The sequence below is a fragment of the Corvus moneduloides genome, chromosome 19 (assembly GCF_009650955.1).
Source record: "Corvus moneduloides isolate bCorMon1 chromosome 19, bCorMon1.pri, whole genome shotgun sequence".
NCBI classification, from domain to species: Eukaryota; Metazoa; Chordata; class Aves; order Passeriformes; family Corvidae; genus Corvus; species Corvus moneduloides.
Window position 1 is genome coordinate 9,681,426 of NC_045494.1, and position 20,983 is coordinate 9,702,408.

At 46.0% G+C, this 20,983-nt stretch overlaps 1 long non-coding RNA gene across 8 annotated transcripts in view; it reads left to right on the forward strand.

Annotated features, from left to right (window-relative positions):
• Positions 1-5,485: 5,485 nt before the first annotated feature.
• LOC116453650 overlaps positions 5,486-20,983 on the forward strand; it is a 61,595-nt gene continuing 46,097 nt past the window's right edge. For 3 of the 8 annotated variants that reach the window (XR_004243877.1, XR_004243875.1, XR_004243882.1), the window contains exon 1: positions 12,097-12,481. This is a non-coding gene — a long non-coding RNA (uncharacterized LOC116453650). Of the gene's footprint in view, positions 5,685-12,096; positions 12,482-20,983 lie in introns of those variants that run through there. The other 5 variants (XR_004243883.1, XR_004243884.1, XR_004243881.1 and 2 more) reach the window with 4 other exon arrangements.

Sequence of the window (20,983 nt, forward strand, 5' to 3'; positions counted from 1 at the left end):
CAGGGGTTGGGACACTGGAAACCACTGGCAGCTCTGTTTGCATTTCATTCTTCACTTGTAAATGCTCTCCACAGAGCTTTGTTTGGAATCCTCCTATATTCAAGCCAAATTTTGCACAACAACAGTACCAGGACAAATTGAAATTGAGATGAAATTAAACACAGGAGTGACCTACAGCAAGCTGAAAAGACTTAGCTGAGCTGCACTTTTCCTCAAGGATGGGTATGTCCAGCACCCTGGCACAGTGAGACAGGGCAGTGTGTGTGTCTTTATACATCTCTGTCTTTTTTTGCACTCATGTTATTCCAGTGCCTGTCTTCTGCTGATATCCTTTGGGTTAAGTGCACTGTGTTTGCAGTCAGCAACAAAGCTCAAAGGGAGCTCCAAGCCCTCTGTCCTTGTTTTGGTTTAGTCTAATTCACTCTAAAAGGCTATTTTGGTTGAATTTCCCTCTCCATGCCCTACCTACCCTCCCCTCTGGTGCTTCTGTCTGGTGTGCTCAGAGGTGCCGCCAGTGCTATCTCGGGAAGGAGCTGGAGTCAGTGCTCTGGTAAATTATCTCATGTTTGTTCAGTGTGAAGCATTGCACTGTTTCCAGCTGTATTGTTGTTCTTGGCTTGGAAGTTTCTCTCTGTTTTTTAATTTGAACCCAAGCCCTGGTTCCCTGACGACTGCAGTGGTCTGCCCGTGCACAGCCCAGCGTGTGCCAGCCACACAGGGACCTTGGTCCCGGCCAGAGGGCTGCAGAGAGGGTCTTTTGTCCTTGCTTGGAGTCATGAGGACACATGGTTTTGGTCAGATGGCCAAGCTACATGGCAAGGGACCGATGGATGAGATTTTGTCACGTGGTTCTGGCTCTGCAATGGACATCCTGCATGTGTGTGCTGTGCTTCAGAGGCTGTGATGTAAGGCAGGATGAGGATAAGCCCAATCTGTTATGTCAGAATCATGCAATGGAGAGGGGATTATTTCTCAGCAGTGCTAGAACTTTTTCATTTTCCACTGATTTTTCTTTTAATTTCCCCTCCCAAATCTTCTACATGGGTATAAATGCACAGAGAAGGCATTTAAGTATTGGGCTAAACAAACCATAAATCCACACCTTGATGTGGAACCAATAAGTTAGTCACATCAGAAGGGTTTTAAACATATTTTGAAACTCAGTAAAGGAAAAGATTGTAGGAAGATTGTGCTGCCTTCAGCAGTGACACCTGCCAGCCCATGGGATGGGCACAGCAGAGTCCAGCAGAGCTCTGCATATGGAGGGGCTCAGGGAAGGAAAACTACTTGGTTTCTCACATCCAGCATCTAAATATAATGCACTTGGAATGATCCTCCTGCTGGGCTTTACAGATACAGGAATGAGAGCCCAAATGAGAAAAACATCGGGGTGGAGGTGGTGGGGAATTCTTGACTTAGGTTTAGTGAGGGAAAACTCTGGAATAAGAAAGGACTGTGCCTTTGCAGCAGCTGATTCAGCCTGGTATCCAGCCTGGAAGAGGATCATGGGTTGATTCCAGTACCTGGTTGTTAAAATGACAGATTTTTCCCTGGAACGCATTGCTCCTGACTGTCCCATTCACAGTTTATTTTACTCATTCATCAGTTCCAGGTGAACCCAGGTTTTTCCATAGTAGCTGGCCAGAATGGATTTTCTGAAGACTTGTTGAGATTATTTGGTGTGAAGAAAACTGGATTTGACCCTACTTGAAAGCAGATGGGACTGTATATTGATGGAGCAAACTAGCAAAAATTACAGGTATCAACAGCCACAGACAGATTCATTAAATCTTCTCAACTCAGATAAACACACCAAATTATTGGGATTTCAGAGGTGCTGGAATTAATGTTGGATTCAAAGCAGTATTGTCTCTGGAAAATAAGTTTAGCTTTGACTGTGAAGTAGAGTAATCATGGGGTGCAGGTTCGACACAAGTGTTAATATTTTAAAAAATATTTCATTTGTTAGGAGCTCTTTGTTTCTCTTCTGGAAATGTGCTTGTCCTGTGCTGGCTCCAGGACAGCCCTGGAGTGAACCTGCACCCACTGACACCTGTTTGTCCTGGGTGATCTGCATGTCAGAACCCACCCTGGGCCTTCCTACAGGCTCCCAAAGTTCACTCTGGATTTATGCCAGAAAGATACACTTAATCCTCGGATTTCATTGGGGTTTCTAGTCAAGGCAGTGATGAACCCAGGCATGTAGAACTACTGTGGTGTCATCCCCGATGAAAGGCCTATCTGATTTTATACTAAATAAAAAGGTATTTTAATTCTTAGTGTTAAATGGCACAGGGGTGGGAGTGAAATTTATACAGTATCTTATATAAATCACCATTTGGCTTTCTCAGGCCTCTGCAGTCAGTGCTTGTGAGCTACCACTGCTCCCACAGCTACGCTGATGTCACTGGTGTTGCATATACAGGGACACAAGCAAAAGCCAGTTCATGATGAATTCCACCCGAGGACACAGCGAGAGCAGTGCCTGCCAACCAGAGGATGAGGTCATTGCAGGAATTCTTTACATTCTGCCTTCTGCACAGGGTGCCCGAGCAACGAGAGTAAAACTATAACAATAACCAACACATGGGAAGCTCTAAATGGCACTGGGGCGGTTTTTACTCCCCGTGGTCTGCTCCCCAGAAGAAAATGGAGAGAATAAACTATTAAATTAGGTCCTGCCTTGGTGGAGACCATATAAACTCTTCAGAAAGCTCTGTTGCTCATTAGGAGTGCGTACACAGGGGGCTGCAGGGGCTCTGGCCCCAGCTTCATCCACACTCCCAGTGGTATCCACACTGCAGGCTGTGTGATGGAGGGGCTTGTGAACTGCTTTGAAGCTCTGCCATCCGTGCTGTGGCTTATTAGCCATAAATAAAAGTAATTCTGTGAGTTCTGAAACTCCTAGGGCTCAGTTTACCCTTGATTGGTGTCTAGTGGCTCGTTGGAGTTTTATTAATTGTATTAAAACTACGGCATGAGCTCTGTTGTCCTTAGAAGTCAGAAAATCCAGGCCAGTATGAAATGTTGCTGGAATAGGTTCCTCAGGGTATGAAAATCCTGACCAGAGGTTTTCCCTCCCCAAGGTGGGGGGGCCTAACCTCCTCCCCTGCTCCCAGAGGTTTTTCCTGGTGTGCAAAGGATTGATTTTTATGCTACTGCCTTTCTTTCACTGGGGATATCAATCGAGCTCTCTTTCCTTCTACCCACTTACTTTCTTTTGCCAGAAGTGAAGTAAGTTAATATCCCAGACCTGCACTCCTTGTTGGACGTGGATGACAGGCCCGAACACTGGATAGGACGGAGCAAGTGTGCAGTGTGACTCCATAAACCTTGCTTCATTTGGAAAGTGGGAGAAAAGACCTCAGTAATGAATCTGAATCCTTGTGATTAATGAACAGAGCCAAAGAGCCTTCATTTTGCTCACGGCTGTTCTGTGGGTGAAGGCTGTCCGTGTTTGACAATTTTATTATTTGCTGCTGTTTATTCTTTTATTTCTGGGGCAGGAGGCTTCGTAGCTCTTTCCATAGGTTTTGGAACCAAAAGAGACTTTAAATCATCCAGGCTGTGACCTCCTGTATAGCACAGGCCAGAGAATTTCAACCCTTATTGAACCCCATAACTTGCATTTGACAAAAGCGCATCTTCCAAAAACCCATCCAGCCTTGATTTAAAGGCAAGACGTGGTAGCAGCTTTGGGAATTGCCTAGAAAAATATGGCTTCTGCAGCTGCCTTGGTGTTTAATGTTATTCTGAGGAGAGGAGAGGAGTGGGAGGGGTAACAACCCTTGCTTGTTTTAATGCCTTGGCAGCTCTAGTTTATGACCTCGTGCTGCTGGTATTATTCTGCAGCTTTTAGCAGTGTTTCCTTGACCAGCCTTTGCTCTGGGTGTTTGTTATTCTGGGCACTGACATGTTTTGGGAGATGCCAGGTAAGTAAAAGCGTGGTGGGTCTGGATAGGTTCAGTGAAGGTCTGACTTTTCCTTCTGTCTGGAATGGGCACTGAAAGAGCTGTGTGAACACCTTCTCACTGCGACACTCCAACCTACAGAAAGTCCATCGTTTTCTCTTGTTCTCCAGGAAAAAATTAAGGCTCTGTCCTGCTCCCTGTCCTTGCAGGACTCTTATCTGCTTGGATCTGAGCTGAGGCCATGACTCCTTTTAGGGAGGTTCCTCCAACAGCTGCCAGATGAAAATTGCTTCAGTTCCTCCAATCGGGTTGGTTTTGAACCACTGACAACAGGGTAATAACTGCCTATTCCTATTCTTCCACCCAGCCAAATCCTGAGCTGGGCTTTCTTCCTTCCTTGTCCAAATGTTTGAATAAATGAAGCCAAGTTTTCTTTTTTTTTTCTTTCTTTTTTTTTTATGAAATAATATTGCCTTGATTCATGTAGATGTTAAATAAACATGTAAAATAAACGGACTGAAGCGCGCCTGGATGTAAAGCTGAATTCCCATGGTCCTTGGCTTCAAGGATCTGCTCTCCTGACCTCTGTGGCAGGAGAGGATGCCTTGGTGCTCTGTGTATTTCAAACGGTCAGCCTGCTCTCTCCTTCCTTCTTCCATGATTTTTCTGGGAAGGGCTTCAGGACAAGCAAGACCAGAAAAGAAATCCAGGGACCGGAGAGCTCCTGAAGCCAAATGGTCCCATGTCATTCATGTTTTTGGACCTTTACTTTTCAACGCTGTGGAGGTAGAAATGGCTTTTGCAACATCTCTCCTGCAGCCTTTGCCCCTGTTGTTTGTTCCTTTGGGAATAAGTCCTTTGTCTCTTGTCACAGCTCTTATGATCGCGCACTTCTCTGTTTCCCCTTGCTCTCTTCTCTCTTAAAACCAGGGAACCCAGGGAACAGCAATTTTTGGGGAAGTGCAGCTGATAAACAGACAGAAGCTTGGAAAAACCTCTCTCACCTCTACCCCAGACCTGCCATGGTGACCCTGGGCAGGTTCTTCCATCTTGGTTTGGCTCTTTTATTTTTGTCCACTGATCTGTGGTTATGGTCTCCGTGATTCCTTCTCTGCATGCTGGACTTTGCTTTCCGTGGGACGTTTCCTATTCAAATAAGTAATTTTATTTTCTTTTCACATTTTTTGGCACCACTCCCTTCTTTCTCTGAACTCATAAATAAAGCCTGCAAAGATTAAAGAGCCTGAGCTGACAGTGAAATAAAGAGCTGCATCACTTTTCCATGCTGGCCTATTGCTCACTTCTCCTTCCTGTACCTCTGCCTGCCCTCAGTTGGGGTTCCATGTAGTGCTCTGCTCTTTTTCCTCTTTGGAGAAATGTTCATGTCTCCATGTGCTTCCCAAAGCCCCAGGCTGTGAGGGTGCTTTAAAAATAAATCATTCTATCACCCAATTGCTGTAGTGTTTAATTACCCCCTACTTGATGGAGATGTCTGGAAACATAAACAGAAGGGATTCCAGCAGCTCTCCCGGTGTCTGGATGTTTGAACCACATTGTGTGTTTCGTTCTCTGTGCTTTGCCACCCGCCCAACATCTGTGTGTCTCACTTCCAGCACAGGATTGCTCTCTGCACGCTCAGTTCTGCTGCAGTCTGGGTCTGCTGAGGACCTCCAACCCAGAAAGGTGGCAAAGCAGAAGGAGACTCTATGCACTTGCTGATCACTGCGCTGCTGAAGAGGGATGGGATTAGAAAGCACAGTGTCACCTCCAAGGGTAAGGGAGTTTCAAGCTCTCGGATATTTAGCTCTTCACACACTTAAATTTATTAATACCTTTTATCCCTTATTTTGCATGATACCTGAGTCTTTTTGCCCTCACCTGTGCTGTGCAAGTATTGTGTCCTCCTGCAGCTGACTGTGCTTCAGGCAATGGGCAGGAACAGGCATGCTTCATTTCATGACCTCACACAAACCAATTACCCCATTTACAAGCAGCATTATGCTGTGCTGAGTCAAAAGCCAGTTTTACAGCATTTTAACACCAGGAGTTAATGTTTCTTTTCTTTCCCTTTTAAGAAAGGAGCTGTCATTCATCCTTTCCCTTCTTTAAGCCTGGTAGATAAATCTGGTTTGACTTTTCTGGTGTGCCTTGGTGAACTCCTCTGCAGGTTTAGGCTGGTATATAATGAGAGAATTGGGGTTACCTTTCTTTCCCATAAGTTTAGTAAAAACACGTGTGGGTATTTTTTTTTTTCTTTCTCTATCTTTCTTTTTTTTAATTTTAATGCAAGTCATGGGCATGCAATGGTTATTGCATCTCTAATACTTGTGCTGATCCAGGAACGCTGCTCTCTGAAGCATCTTCCAAAGTTCCAGATAGTATATTTGACTGTTTCCCTGAGACATTTGAGAGTTCAGAGGATTATTCAGAGTTTATCCAAACTCATTAGAAGCTCTTGGTCCAGACTGAGTTCTGGAAATTTCACAAAATTAGAAGCAACTAGTATGAGGTTTCCACTGCTCCTTGATTTTGCCAGAATGGAGCATGAAGAGATCAGCTTCTCTTGCAGTATTATGGCTTCAGGTACCTGCCAAAGCCAACAAAATACAGAGATGTGCAAAAATGCTGAAATAAAGCATGACAAAAAAATACGCTAGCTTGATGTTTTCTAACCTCAGTAGAGGGTTGGCTTGAGTCTGGCTGGTTCAGCTTTGGGCTGGTTGCTTCTTTTGCTGAATCCAAAACCAGAGGCCCTGGCGGACATCAGGAACCAAACCCTGATCATTGTGTGTCTGCTGCGAGCAGTGGCAGCGCCTCAGAAGCTGTGACGAGGACCTTCCTCTCCTCCTGTGAGGGAGGAACAGGAGATGACCTTGTCCAAATCATAAGGTCAGACCCAAATTTGGAGCTTGTTTTGTTTGGGTGTTTCTGCTTCCACCCTTCCAGCAGAACAAGGGAAGTGGGGCCGGGCTCCTCCTGGAGCACGTGTGCAGTGGTTGTGTTGGCTCTCTGGGGTACTTCAGCCCCCCAGATCACCTCTGTGGCAGCAGTGAACCCTCACACCAGGCCTTGCTTGCCTTGGCCAAAAGGGAGGGCTCCCAGAGCAGCCTCAGAAAGCCCCAGCTGTTTCTGCAGCCTGAGGAAAGTGTGCTGATGAGCGCTCGATCAAATTATTGTCCTTTGGCCAGGGGTTGTCGTTCCAGCGTTTCTGCAGGCTTGCTCCATTCACCACGTTCTTGGCGCGATGGTAGCGGAGGTTGGAGGAGGAAGGAAAGGGATGCAGCAGTGAATCTCCTGGGATGTGTGGCAGGCCAAGGAAAACTCTTTTTTTCCATGTGCAATATTAAAGGTGGATCATTAACCCATTAGCCCTTGGCTGGCAGCTGTGGAGCTGTCACTTCCTTCCCTCCTCTGTCAGATGAGGAGTTCATGTGGAATGAGCATGCGTGGCTGGCAGGATTCCTCAGCTGGAGGTGGCAACTGGGCTGTTGGCGAACTGGGAAGTTATTTTTGACTCTGTCCTGCAGCTTGATTTTCTTTTCTATTTGGTGTCAGGAGACTTTGGGTTTATTCAGCTATTCTCATTTCATTGTGTTTTGGGTGATGGCCAATTGCTCCCAGCTGGGAACAAACCAAGGTTTTCCTAAGCAAACCAAAGAAGGAGCATCAACTCGGACCTGCCACCTTCTACAGTGCATGCTCTGTTTTCCTCTTGCTCTCCATCTGGAGATTCCAGAAGTCTTTTCCACCTACACAAGCTGTGTCTGAGGGAAGCTCAAAAAGGAGAATTGATGCACAAAAAGTTGAAGCTGCTCCAGATGCAAGGCTCAGTGTCCATGCAGTGGAGGAGACAACCACACTCCACAGTGCCGTGGTGATAAGGGGGTTCTACCAAAAAGAAGGCAAAGTACCTATTAAAGCCAGTGGAAAATTTTATGGGGTATGGGATTGCTGAGTTTGACCCCATAAATATTCGTACTGCTGGCTTTGTGGTTTGATCCATGGGTCCTCTTAAAAAAATTAGAACTTTCTTAAACAAGAGCTCCCTCTTTTCCTGCTCTGTTTGGTCTCTTCAGCTCCAGGGAATAGCTCTTGGCTTGCCTGAGCCTTCCTCCCCACTGTGGCATGGCACAACTCCCCTGTCAGCAGCACGCTGTTCTCATTGACTTTTATTATTCCATGGTCTAAATTACTGTGTGCTTTGATCTCCCGCTGGACTTGCTGCTTGGAAAGGGAGGGGAAAGGTGGATTTTTAATTTTTTTTTTTCCCCACTCACATAGAAAGATCAGGCTACTGAAAGAGATATAATGGCAGGGAGAGACTGTGTGGTTTTGGAAGTCTTTTGGTAGAGAAAATGCTATAGATATTTAAGTCTCACGGAAGGATTAACTACTAGATTTTATCTGACCCCATGTCACAGTACCACACATCCTTGTGAGATGGGTGCCATGGTGCTGCCATGGGTGCTGTCAGTGCTGAGCAGAGAAGACAAATAAGATTTGGAAAGAGTCAAGGCTCTTTGTGGATGGTAGGGGATGGACACCACTGTCACAGAATCCCAAAAGGGTTTGGGTTGGAAGAGACTTAAAGATCATCCTATTCCACCCCTTGCCATGGGCAGGGACACCTTCCACTATCCCAGGTTGCTCTGAGCCCTGTCCAGCCTGGCCTTGGACACTTCCAGGGATGGGGCAGCCACAGCCGCTCTGGGCACCCTGTGCCAGGGCCTCACCAACCTCACATTAAATAATTTTTTCCTGATATCTAGTCTAAATCTGCTCTCTGTCAGTTTGAAGCCATTCCCCTTGTCCTGTCACTGCAGGCCCTTGTAAGGAGTCTCTCTCCATCTTTTCTATAGGCTCCCTTCGGGTATTGGAAGGTTACAGTTTGGTCACCCCAAAGCCTTCCCTTCTCCAGGCTGAACAACCCCAACTCTCCCAGCCTTTCCTCACAGCAGAGCTGCTCCACCCCTCTGATCATCCTGGTGCCTCTTTTGGACTCACTTTTGCAGCTCCATGTCCTTCCAGTGCTGGAACCCCAGGGCTGGAGGCAGCTCTACAGGTGGGGTCTCACCTGAGGGAAGCAGAGGGGCAGAATCCCCAGGGTGAGATTCACCCTGCCCTTAGACTGAAACTTGTCCTATGGGATGTGCTGAGTTGCTTGTGGGGATATTCTGGCAGAAGGTCTGGCTTTTCTCTGGCAGAAGGTCTGGCTTTGCTCTGGCAGGTCCTTTTGAGCTCTGCTCCTACCTTGTCTTGTTTTTCTCCCACCCCCACACCTGTGTATGGTGGCTGCTCATAGCTTTTGCTTCCTGATGCTCTCAACAGGCAGGTGCCACCTCTTCCCTCTGCCCTGCCTGTGCCACTGGTGGTGGCACAGCTGCCATTGCTGTTGTGGCAGGGCAAGAATGGAGTTGGGAAAGACTTCACTGAGGTGACCCTTGGCAAAAGCAATGCTGGGGATGGATACTGCTGTCTCCACTACAGGGACCATCTCTGAGCCTGGGAGGCATTCCCTTGGCCTGCTGAGATAGTTTTTCACTGGAGGGACTGGCCAGGGCAGAATTGATGCAGGAGGAAGGTTGGGAAAAGCACCTCACTTTCACACTTCCCTAATGTTCAGGGTGTTATATCCATACTGCCCTTGGGTGTTAACTTTTGTGAAGCAACTGAGCTGCTGAGGTTGCGTAAAGCTGACAGGGCTTTTGGGGGAAGATGTCTGAGCATGTGGAAGGAGGTGGTGTGTGTATGAATAATGAGCTCTGGTCTTGGGACTGGTAAAATTCACACGTGGTCCACATTGCCAAGGGCTCTGCTAGGAGAGCTCCCCAAATGCAGTCCTTGCACTGCTGCTGCACTTCCAAAGCAGTCGTGGTGGTGGGCAGTGCAGCTGGGGGGAGCGCTGCTCAGGGTGTTGGAAAAATGGCTTTGGGCTTGGCCAAGAGCTTCAATGTGTCTTGGAGAAAGGAGAGGAGGGATAGACCCCAAAGGATGTGTTTCTATGACCACAGCAACTTCCTCTGACCCCTGCCTGCTCATCAGCAGGCTAGGATGGTTTGAACCAGTGAGAATCACTCCAGTACTGCACGTGATGTCAATGACCCCTCCAGAGGCTCAGCACCACTCCACACCCTTTTCATCTCCTTGTGTCAGTACAGGAGCAGAAAAGCTTGAAGAAAGCTTGTACATTATCACATTGTAGAGCAGCTCCTCAAAAGCTGAGGTCCTAAAAGCAGGTAAGCCTTCCCAGGCTGGTCCAAAGGAGACATTTTTAAGCCTCAAGTAAAGCAATGGGTCAGCACAGTAACGTGTCCCTCAATAAACCTCTGGTGTCCTGATACTGCTCTTCTGGAAGAATGCACATGCTTTCCTTATTTCAAGGATCCCACCATCCTCATCAGTCATGTCAAGCTTAGCCTGAGAGAGAAGTGGTAGTAACCTAAAAGGAGATGGCACCTCTTGCCTGGTTTGGATTCCCTGACTTTAGGCTGAATTCAGAGACTATGATCAAACCCCATGACAGAACTCTATGGACTGTTTTGAAAACAAACCAGGCTTTATATCTTGACTGTTCAAGAGTAGAAGCTAAACCAGTCTCTGGGCACTGCACTGCTGTTTGCAGGTCTGATCCCTGGAAGAACTAAATTTTCTTTATAAAACCTGGATTTGTGTATCACACAAATGCAGGGTCCTGTTCATTCTACAGCCCTGCAAGCAGAACCTGGGGCAATATTCACCAGAGCTGTCTCCATGCAGAGTTCCACCTCACCAGGAAGGAGAGATCCTGCATGTAGAGACATGAGTTGCTATATGAGATCACTCCTGAGTAAAGCCAATTAGAGAACTGACTGAGGTTGCTCTTTTCATCAATCTCCAAGGAAATGGCCAAGTACTGGAGATGGAAGAGGGATTCTTGTGCCTGGAGAACCAAGAAGGCTATGAATATGTGCCCACTGTGTGGAGAAACACCTTTTCAGAGAATCCCCTGGTCTCGTCACATCTCAGCTACCAGCTGACATCTTGGATTTCTTTTCACATAGTTTGTTGTCTTTGTGTATTTACTCAGCAGATTTTACTTCTTCAAACTCATGTGAGCAGTTCTCTACATGTTCAAGCACCTTTTAATGTAAGAGAATTGATCAGAGCCTCAAGCACAGGATTTACCCTACCATGGTGCCTTCCCACGCTCGTGTCCTTGAAGAGGGCTCAGTGGAAAACTGTTCCTCTTCACTCTTGACTTTTAATGCTCTTTTTCTCTTCTTGTGTTAGTGTCTGGTTGCTGTTCTCAGTGCTGTGCTGCTGAAGTGTCTGACAAAGGAAATGACACTGATGTTCATGTTAACTCTCCGAAGGTGTAAAAATAGATGGGTTGAAATTCTGTCCCCAAGAGCAATTCCTGTCCCAGTTTAGTGCACCCTTCTTCTGAGGAGACAAAACACATAATAATTATAAAAAGAAAGAAAATGTGTTGTTTTCCTGGACTTTGAAAGCTTTTGACCTTTGAGAAGAACGCTCTATTTATAGCAGCAGGACTGTGTATTTTTAAAAGCCTTGAGACACACATGTACTAAGGAGCCAGAGATGTTCTTTGGCTCTAACTTATTTTTTGACCTCTGCTAGATTAGTGAAGATATAATTTGCAACATGACCTCAAGAATCGAAAGTCTCTTTTTATTAAAAACTTCAGGAATAACCTCACTAGGGAGTTAGAACCGATGAATGCATAGATAAGAAATCCTCTACTGAAGCTCCTTTTGAGAATTAATACACAGAACAGATGAAGATGTGGATGTATTTGGGACAAAACTCATTCATTAGGCTGTACAGCTAGACAACTAAAAAGAAATGAATTATTACTCATTTCTAAAAGATGTTTAAATAGTGTTAGTCCTGTATCTGTCTAAATTAGAACTATTGAGCAAAGTGTTTCAGCACATGCTCAAGTGAATACTCGAGCATTTTCGTGGTTTTGTGCAATTTAGGTCCAAAAGTGCCTATTCCAGTCACCTAGTTATATTTGCTCCCAGCATTGGCCAAAGAAATTTACCTCCTGGTTTTGTCATCTCCTACTTTGGCATATATATTAGAGAGACCCAGCCTCAGCTGCTGGAGATGGTGGTGTTGATCACCTTCCTGTTTTGGGCAGTTGGGGTCATACCACCTAAAAAAATCATTACTAAAAATAATTGTTTTGGTTTCTTTCCTCTTGCCTCCCACACTTGTTGCTCTGTGCTGGGAATTGTTTGGTGGCAAGGGAACTTGCTGATTCATTGCTTTTACTCCTGCAGCTGTACCTGACTTAATTAAGGTTCTAGTGCAGACAACTAAGCGGACAAACCTCACAGTGGAGGAGGGACGATGTTTTGTTTGCTCCCACGGTCACCACAGGTCTGTTAGCACTGATGGGTTTAGCTGGTCCCTCCTGGGCACGTGGCGCTGTGGTTTGCTGCAAGAAACCTTCGAGTGCCAAAGCAAAAGGGCAGAGTGATGCTTGCAAGGATCCGGAGAGCATCAGCAAAACCTAACAAGTTTGTGACCATTTACTGGAACGAAAATAGTGAGTCACTGTGGTAAGTCAGAAAATGGTTTTTGGACTCAAGTGCTGTTCCTTTGGAGCTTCTGAAGTTTTATAGGGAGCCAGGATTGAGAGTTGCTGTAAAAAGAACTGCACAATGCTGTGCATGCTGCATCTGTGGGTGTGTTCCAGGCCAGATTGGACAGGGCTTGGAGCAACCTGGTCTAGTGAAAGGTGTCCCTGCCCAAGGCTGGGGGGTGGAACTGTATGAACTTTAAGGTTCCTTCCATCTCAAACCCTTCTATGAAAGAAATGAAATGCAACATTTGGAGCTCACCTGAGTAATTTATGAAGCTTTGGCCACCTTGTCTTCAGGTGAACAAGGAAATGTAGAAATAACTTTGAATGGGTCATATTTTTACTTTTCTATTAAGCAATGCTGTTAAATTAAGAATTTCTTAGTGCCAGCCACTTTGAACTGGAGACAGTCTTCCACTGTGTTGCTGCCTGGCCAAGACCCCACCCTAAATGAGCAGTTTGCACTGTTAGAGGCAGGGCAGCTACCTGATGGTGACGGCTCCTGCTGAGCCCTTGTGCATGTCTGCCGTGCAGCTGTTTGCCTGAAAAAAAAAAGAAAAAAAACCCTGGTGCTGGAATGATACTATTCAACATGAGAACTTGGCAGCTGGGCATACCACCCACTTGGAGAGCTGGATGTGCAGCACTTGGAGTCCTCGGAAGTTGTGAAGGGCTGGGACTGAAGTGCTTCTCCGGGCCTGTGCTGATCCTCTCCTGGAGATGAGAGTTTCGCCGAAACTGAGAAGGGAGAGGGAGCACGAGGTGCCTTGGCCACACCAGCTTTTCCTGGCGGGATGTGCTCTTAGACTAAACTACCGGAGGCACTGTGGAACAGCGAGGAATCCTGGCGGGGGAACCTGAGCTTTACAAACCGAGGGCACAGCGCAGAGCAGTTGCCAAGCGTGTAATCTCTCCTTATTATCTCCCTAATATGCATCATCTGATTCACTGCCAGCTCTTGCTTCCGCCCCTCCGTCTCGCTACGCCCCCCCTTCCTGCTTGTGCAGAGATAAAATGTGTTGTTATAACTGTGAACGGGGCCCCTGGGACTGCTCCTGAAACCTTGGCAGTAAATCGCCCTTCATCTCTGCAGATTGCCTTTGACATCCTCGGAGTTTAAAACGTAAAATAAATAAATTATATTTATCTTTTATGTATATGGATATATATATACACACACACATAAAATGTATAAAAATAATATAAATGTCACATTGCAAATCCAAACAAAAGTATTCAATGTTTTATGTTGACCATATGGCTTAGCGACACCGCGTCAGGGTTTCCTGTGTGTGCTTTTTACTATTTCCTCTCCACACTTTCTGTAATCTCTCCAAGACCTCTGGAAGCTCACATAAATGGAGATTTATCTCCTGGGACAATGTCAGTTGGTCCCAATTTTTGTTTCTGTTGTGGGTCATAGTGACAGAAGTACTGAGTGGGTTTTTGGGGTGGGTTTTAAATTTACCTATTTTTCTGCCTCCATCTGCAGACAGGTGTTCAAGGATGGGGCTGTGTGTGCACCACCCTTCCCTACTTCTATAATCCTGGGGAAGTGCTTGAAGTTGTGACTTTTGGATCCAGGAGGCAGGTACCCAGAAGCAGCAGTGCTCATGAAATGCTGCAGGAATCCTGCCTTGTCCCTGGACATTAGGGGTGTCCTGGGGGGAGCTGGAAAAGAGCCTTATTGCTGAGTGTGGGGGCACGAGGCTGAATGGAAAACTGCTGTCATCTCTCTCAACCAAAGTGAGAAAAGCAATGCTGTGGTCTTGGACAAAACTGAAATGCACTGACCAGGGGAGAAATTCTGAAACTCACACCCCGGTAAGAGGAACAGCTTCACCTCCCTGTGCAGCACCATTCAGCATCACTGCAGAAAGAGGCCAAGCCACGAGAGAACCAAGGGCATGACGGCCCTTTCCTTTACTCCACAGTGTCCTTTCTGCTGCAATGAGCCTCTAGAAACCACAGAAAGTTGCAGAAACAGAAAATACAGAAGTATTGTTAAAAGCTACACCCCTGGTCCTGGTAGGTGGTGGCTGCTCTGCATTTCTACGTGGGGCAGACCAGCTCTAAGTGGTCCCTTTTGGCTTTGGTTTATAGCTCTGAGAACGCCTCACAGCATGCACTGCAGGGCCTGTCTCTACTCGATAACGGGGCCCTGTGAAAGAGTCATAAATCAAACCTGAAATCTGGCAGGTTTAATAATAAATCCCAAACTTGTGCCAGGTCTGTGAACTTTTCAGTGTTACGGAGGTGCTCTGAGAGTGAACCTGAGAAGTCTGGTGGTTGCAAGAGGAAAACAGGCAGAACTTGTCAGTTTTGACCCCAAATCAAGGAAAATGTTGTGGTTTTGGATAAGTGGGGCTTTGTGGTTTTTGTTAACCTGAGGCTCAAAGCAAATGTGTGTTTGTGAGAGGGAGAGGGGGAAAAAGAGCATGAATTTAAATGGGAATGCCTTTTTGTCATGTTTCTCACTGCTCTCACTTGGAAGAGGGTAATGCAAGGAAGTGGTGGTTTATCTCTGCATCAGGAGCGTAAATAATGCCGTGGAAAGCCTATTTTGTTACTGTGAAGTTCACGTACAGATTCCAAATCCCACACAGCCCAACAGCTGATCCTTTCTGATCACTTTTGCTCCCCTCCCCCAGAGTCCCTTTGCACCACATCTCTGCTAAAGACAAACAATTGATTCCGTGATGTGAGTTCAGATGGGGATTAGTCAGGGGCAGGAGGGTTCCTTGATATTTCTGGACTAATTTTGGGAAAAAGGCCACGTTTCCTGCTTGGACAACACCAGTGCTTTTGGGTGCAAAGTTCCCAGGGAAAATGCTGCTCCTGTGCTTTTTCTGTACCTCTTACAGCACTGCTGAACAAGCAGTCCCCACTGACGCCCCCAGACTCGTCCTGTGAGCTTAGCAGAAGCCCCACAGGTTACAAGTTGAGGGAAAAATTGTTCCTGTGTTGTCTGATTTTTGATCTCTCAAAGCACAGCAACTGAGCCATAAAGTGGGATGTGGATTTTGCTGTCATGTCCATGGCAAGAAATGGGTTTAAGATTAAAAGCTTCTCCTTTGGAGATCCCAATGCTTCTATTGGTTTTTAACAAAGAACCAGAGTCGTTGTTGTCCTGTTTAGTTGTTCTGGTCCCCGAGTTTCCCAGTTCTTACCCACAAGCTCTAGCTGAGAAATCACATGGACAATGTATCTGACTGGTATCTTGCTGCAGTGCTGCCTTGGAGAGAGATTCAGCATCTGATACCACTTGAGTCCTACTGGAATTCAACATTTTTTCTGGAGATGTGGGTTCCTGAGTGAGATTTCAATTCAGGCAGGTGCTCAGTGGTAGTTTCAAAATGCCAAGGCTTTGTTCAACACCCTACTTGGAGGAAATCTCAGCAAGTTGTAAGTTGCTTCTAATGAAAATCTCACCAGGCATCTCTCTGTCTGTATCTCTTACATCTTGCATGACTTTAAGAGTTATTAACTTTATTGTTTATTAGCTTTTTTTTATTGCTCTTGCTCACGGGACACAACTGCTTGTGTAAGTCAATGCGAAATACAGACATGAGCGAAATGTGCAGGGAAGTCCTTGGAATATGGGTCAGGGCAGAGGTGGCTAAAGGCTGAGGAGGAAACTTCCTGCTCCAGGGACAATGGCGTGATTGATGCACCCAAAGAGCTGATTTAATCCAGTTGAATTATTTCATCATGAGGCATAGAGCCGCGATAAAGAGGCTTCCTCCTCTCTGGATTGATGCAGGGAGGCAGCAGATAACAGGATTAATGATCTGAGCCTGCGGTTCAGGTTTCATTCCCAGTCACAGTATGAATCAGATGTGACCCTGCTGCCTCAGTTGCAGTTATTCCAGAAGGGCAGGGGTTTAATGAAAGGTGGAATTGAGCCTCCTGATCTCAAGGAGACTGGCTTTCTGGGCATGATTAATTTTTCCAAGTCAAACAGATCTTTTGGGCCAGTGAACAAGTCTTTGTTCAACACTGGCAGGGACGTGTTGGGAGGAGGAGACTTCCCTGTTCCCAGCTAGACCCCTTGGGGCCTGCTGGTCCCAAATTAGGATGTCGTTGTAGGTGATGAGAGGTTCATTTTGTCTGTGAGTTATATCCAATCTGCTGATGTTGGGCTGGGAGCCTTCATTAGGGTTGGAGCTGCACAATCTGGGCTGCATCCTTCATATTTGGGGTTTTGTTTTTTGCTCTGTTCTTTACTTTTTGTTTAAACTTGCAGGAAACATTTGAAGCAGAGGTGAGAAAGAGAGGGAAAAATCTTCTATTTCAGCCTAATTAGTTTTCTAGTTTAGTTTTCTGACCCAGTCGACTGTAGGGCTGCATGAAGAGAGGTCTGGAGCAGGGATGGATGGGCACGGGCATGTGGTGATGCAGGGACTGCTCCTTTTTGGCAGTGGATGTGTCAATGCTGAGCTGAAATGTCTGATTAGCTGTATCCAGTGAAGTCTTGCTGCACAGAGATGTTCTAGAGGCCTCCTGCAAACACACCTGGATTCCCTTTGCCCTCATCTCTTGGAGGTTTCTCCATCAGGGAGGACCCAAGTGGTGCAATCTAGCTGTTCCCAGAGCCTGGAAGGGAGCCATGGCTGACAGGCTCAAGCCCTGAAATATGTATGTGAAAGTAAATAGTGAACACCTCCGACATGCAGGGCTGTTTGGATCCATGGCTCTGGCCTTGGCCTCCTTTCAGGATGATCAGAAAGTGGTGGAAAATATTTACACTGACAGATTGTGAGCAGCTGTTTTAATGAAGCATTTATATACTAGGCAAAATTTAAATTGCCCCAAAATGGGACACATGTGTTTTATAAATACACTATTATGAAGAAGTGGGGAGTAAGAGATTCTGCATCCAGAAGGCTAATCCTTCTACACTTATTTATTTTGACAAAGAGTTTATATGCTGGAAAGAAGTGGTGTAGAAAGTGAACGTGGGGCTTTCCAGAATGCAACTATGCTTCAAAACTGCAGTAGAGCAGAGTTAACCTCTCTGGATCCAGCACATTGCCTCTAGATTCTGCACATCAGCCCATTTAAAAGTGATTCCACCCCACCTGAGCAAGAAACACCAACCAGGTATGGACCCCTTTCAGAAGGAAGATGCAGTTTAGAAGATGGATTTGTTTTTGCTTTGGATCCAAACCCAAGCTTTGAAATACCTTCTTCTGCTTTCCTAGCAGATGAGTAAAGATGAGCAGCCTGACTCCAGAAGTCCTGCCATGTGTCAAATCCCAAAGTGCACTTCTTAGGAAGAATAGTCAATTGTTTGATGCTGGTGCAAGTCTGCTAGAAAACAAACTGAAGAATGGTTTTGGGGCTAATATCCTCTTTATCTGCACATCAGCTTTGTGGCAGGTAGGAATGCAAAATGGCACTTTGGAAGGATTTCCTTTTACCACTATCTGCTCCACATCTCAGGAGTCTTCAGTTCATGGAAATGCTGGGGGGGAACACATGAGTGTGCAAAAGTGACATGTGCTCACTCTGCCAATTAAAACTGGAGCTCCTGCCTAGGAAGTTGTTGAGAGTTAAACTTTCTTATTCAAATAGCATGTGGCCCTGCTGGTCTGGGGAGGTTGTCATGGTTATCCCACATCAGCTGATGTCATCTCCTTTTCTGTAGAAATAAGTGCTTTTCGGCTGACCAGTTCAGGGTAAAGCTGTTTAAAATGCTAAGGCAGCCAGAGCAGCTCGCTGGGGTCTCTGCTATCAAGGAACATAAAAAAGCTGTGAATCAGACGGCACTGCTAAACTGGGGAGGAATTGATGGGGAAACGAGCATGGACATGCTTGGATGGGGCAGCCCCAAAGGTATTGTGGGTACACAATGGTGGCACTGAGGAGAACGGCCGAGATTGGGATCGCAGGGGGAGCTCATTGAAGCAGCTGAATAGACAGAAGGAGAAAGGCAGGCAGAAACATACAAAAGCACAGAAAAATGTTGTTTGCCTTGTGACTCGGGGATTTTCAACCAGGATAAGGGTGCTGAGTGATAAATGGCTTCGGGATGTTAAATGTCAGGTCTGAGGGGCTGGCATGTGTATGTCCAGCGTTTGAGCCTTGCATGAATGACACTATTTTGCTGGGGAGGAAGAGCCCTTTGCAGAGCACAGAACCTGACACCCACTTTCTGTCTAGCAGTGGTGGCTGAGCACTCAGCTCCCCGTGCAGCAAGCGGTGCTCGCTGGTGTGCAAAGGATGTGGAGCCTAAAGTTCATGGTAAAACTGAGGAAAAGACACAAGCAGGAGTTTTAAAAACTTTGGGGAGAGGGTGAAAGTGGTAAGCAGGGGCTGCTGTAGGGGTGTTTTGGTGTAACTTCATGCACGCTTGTGACAAGGGCTTTTTCCAGCCCTGGATGTGGTTCCTCATGAGTTGAGAGCTCGTCTTCCACCTGGGAATGGCCGGGCTGTTCTTGTCATACAACTTCATGGAAGAAGCAAGTCTCATTATGTTCAATTTAAGGTTGGATTTGATGGCCTTAAGGGTCTTTTCCAACCTGTGTTTCTATGAACTAGTTGAAGATGCTCCACCAAAAAAGCATGTGGTAGGGTGTTCTTGCGTCTCTGTGCATCTGCTTCAGAGGCAGGAGAAGACCTCAGACAAACCACGGCAGAAAGCAGATCTGATGGTTTCTAGGTTTTCTCTGGTACCCAGATGTAGGTATGGAAATGTGTTCAGTTCAGAGCTGGAGCAGTGCAGCTCTCTGAGGTCTGAGGAGGGTTGAGGAGACTTAGATGCTCTTTGGGGGGTCTGGAAAATACAGAGCTGGTGGAGTCTGAATATCCTCCTGATGCCTATTCCTTTGTGAAACAGGACTGAAATGTGCCATGAGGTTACAGAGTTCCGGGGCAGGAGTAATGAGAGGAAGGGACAAAGAAACAGGCAGTGCTGCTGCATATGACTCATTTTCTTTGTAATCTTGGCTGTAGAAATAACAACCCTACTCATCATTTTACAGACGCTTTTACAAACACTTAAACATGGGATGTTACTGTTAAGTGTTGACCAAAATGCCCTGAGCATGAAAGCTTCATTAATCTGGATGAAAACATGTAAAATGATAAGATAATCTGTGCTTCCAGCCACAGCACTGTAAACCAATCTCTTGGTTTCACACCACTGTAAATGGCAGAAAAAGATGCTTTTCTCTTTTTTTGTTTTTTTTTTTTTTCTGTTATGGCTGAAGATCTATATCCAAACTCACTCTTTAGGGCTGGAAGATATTTTTTCTGTTAAGTTAAAAAAATGGAGATCCAGTCCCTGGAGGAAACCTGATCAGAGACACGCTGGCTTCCACACACACTCCAGGCCTATTGATCTCCCCTGTCCCCTCTGCCCTCTCCGTCTCTAGGTTATGGAAACAATGTCTGTCAGCAGCAGCTCTGCTTTCTGTGCTGGTTATTAACTTTCTGGCAGAAGGGAGTCTGCTCTCCCTTTATGGGGTCTCAAGACCCACAACGAACTTAACAACCCAAAGGGAGTATCTCCAGGAACCACCCATTTTACACGAACCCCAGTGTTTTCTTAGAAAAGAATAAAGTCTCAGGACTCTTTAGTTGTACAAGGGTTGAACAAATCTGATGAGAGATGCACAAAATGTCTATCTAAGCCTCATGTTTGGGCAGGTATCTAATGTGTTTTCTTGCTCAGAGTGCAGCCTGCTGTCTGTTACCCTTTGTCTCATGACTTTGCACAAGAGAAAAGAATCATAATTTCAGCTACTGGGCAGGCAAATACTGAGAAAACTTTAACCTACTGGGACAAATTCTGTGAGAAACGAATTCCAGTGACTTTCTTTGCTCCCAAAGTTAAAGTTTGCTTCAGTGCCACTTCAAGGCACTTTCACCAAAATCCAAACCCTGTGCCAATGGAGTGAGGAGGGAATCACAGCAGCTCACTCTGTAGTTCTCTGAATTCCTGTAGGGGAAATGGGGACATTGTCCTGGGGATTTTAGACCAAACTTTCAATCTCTGTGCCCCACATATAAACTATTAGTGGTGTTTGCTCTGACTTCTGGCATTGAACTGGGCTGTGTCCAAAGCTCTGACAGGGCCCCTCCAGCACTTCAATCCGCTCACACTTGTGCCTCAAAATAGAACATTATAGTTTTGTTTATTTGCGGGCAGCTCATCCTGCCCCTTCAATTCACACGCTTCTGCTATGTATTAATAACTTGCTCTTGATCTTAGAATAGTCACGGTGCTGGTGTATCTTCAGAGAGTTCGAGGGTCTTATTTTGGGAAGGCAGTTGTGAGTCCTATAAAGCAATATATCATAAAACTGAGCTGAATCTAGGGCAGCCCTTGGAGAAACTCGCAGAGCTTCTGAGTAGTGTAACACACTGTTAAATCCCACTCTCTGCATCACCAAGATGTTTCAGAAAAATGCTCACTCATTGTTTCCAGATTCTTTGCTTCATCTGAATCCTTTGTCTTGTGAACACAGCACGT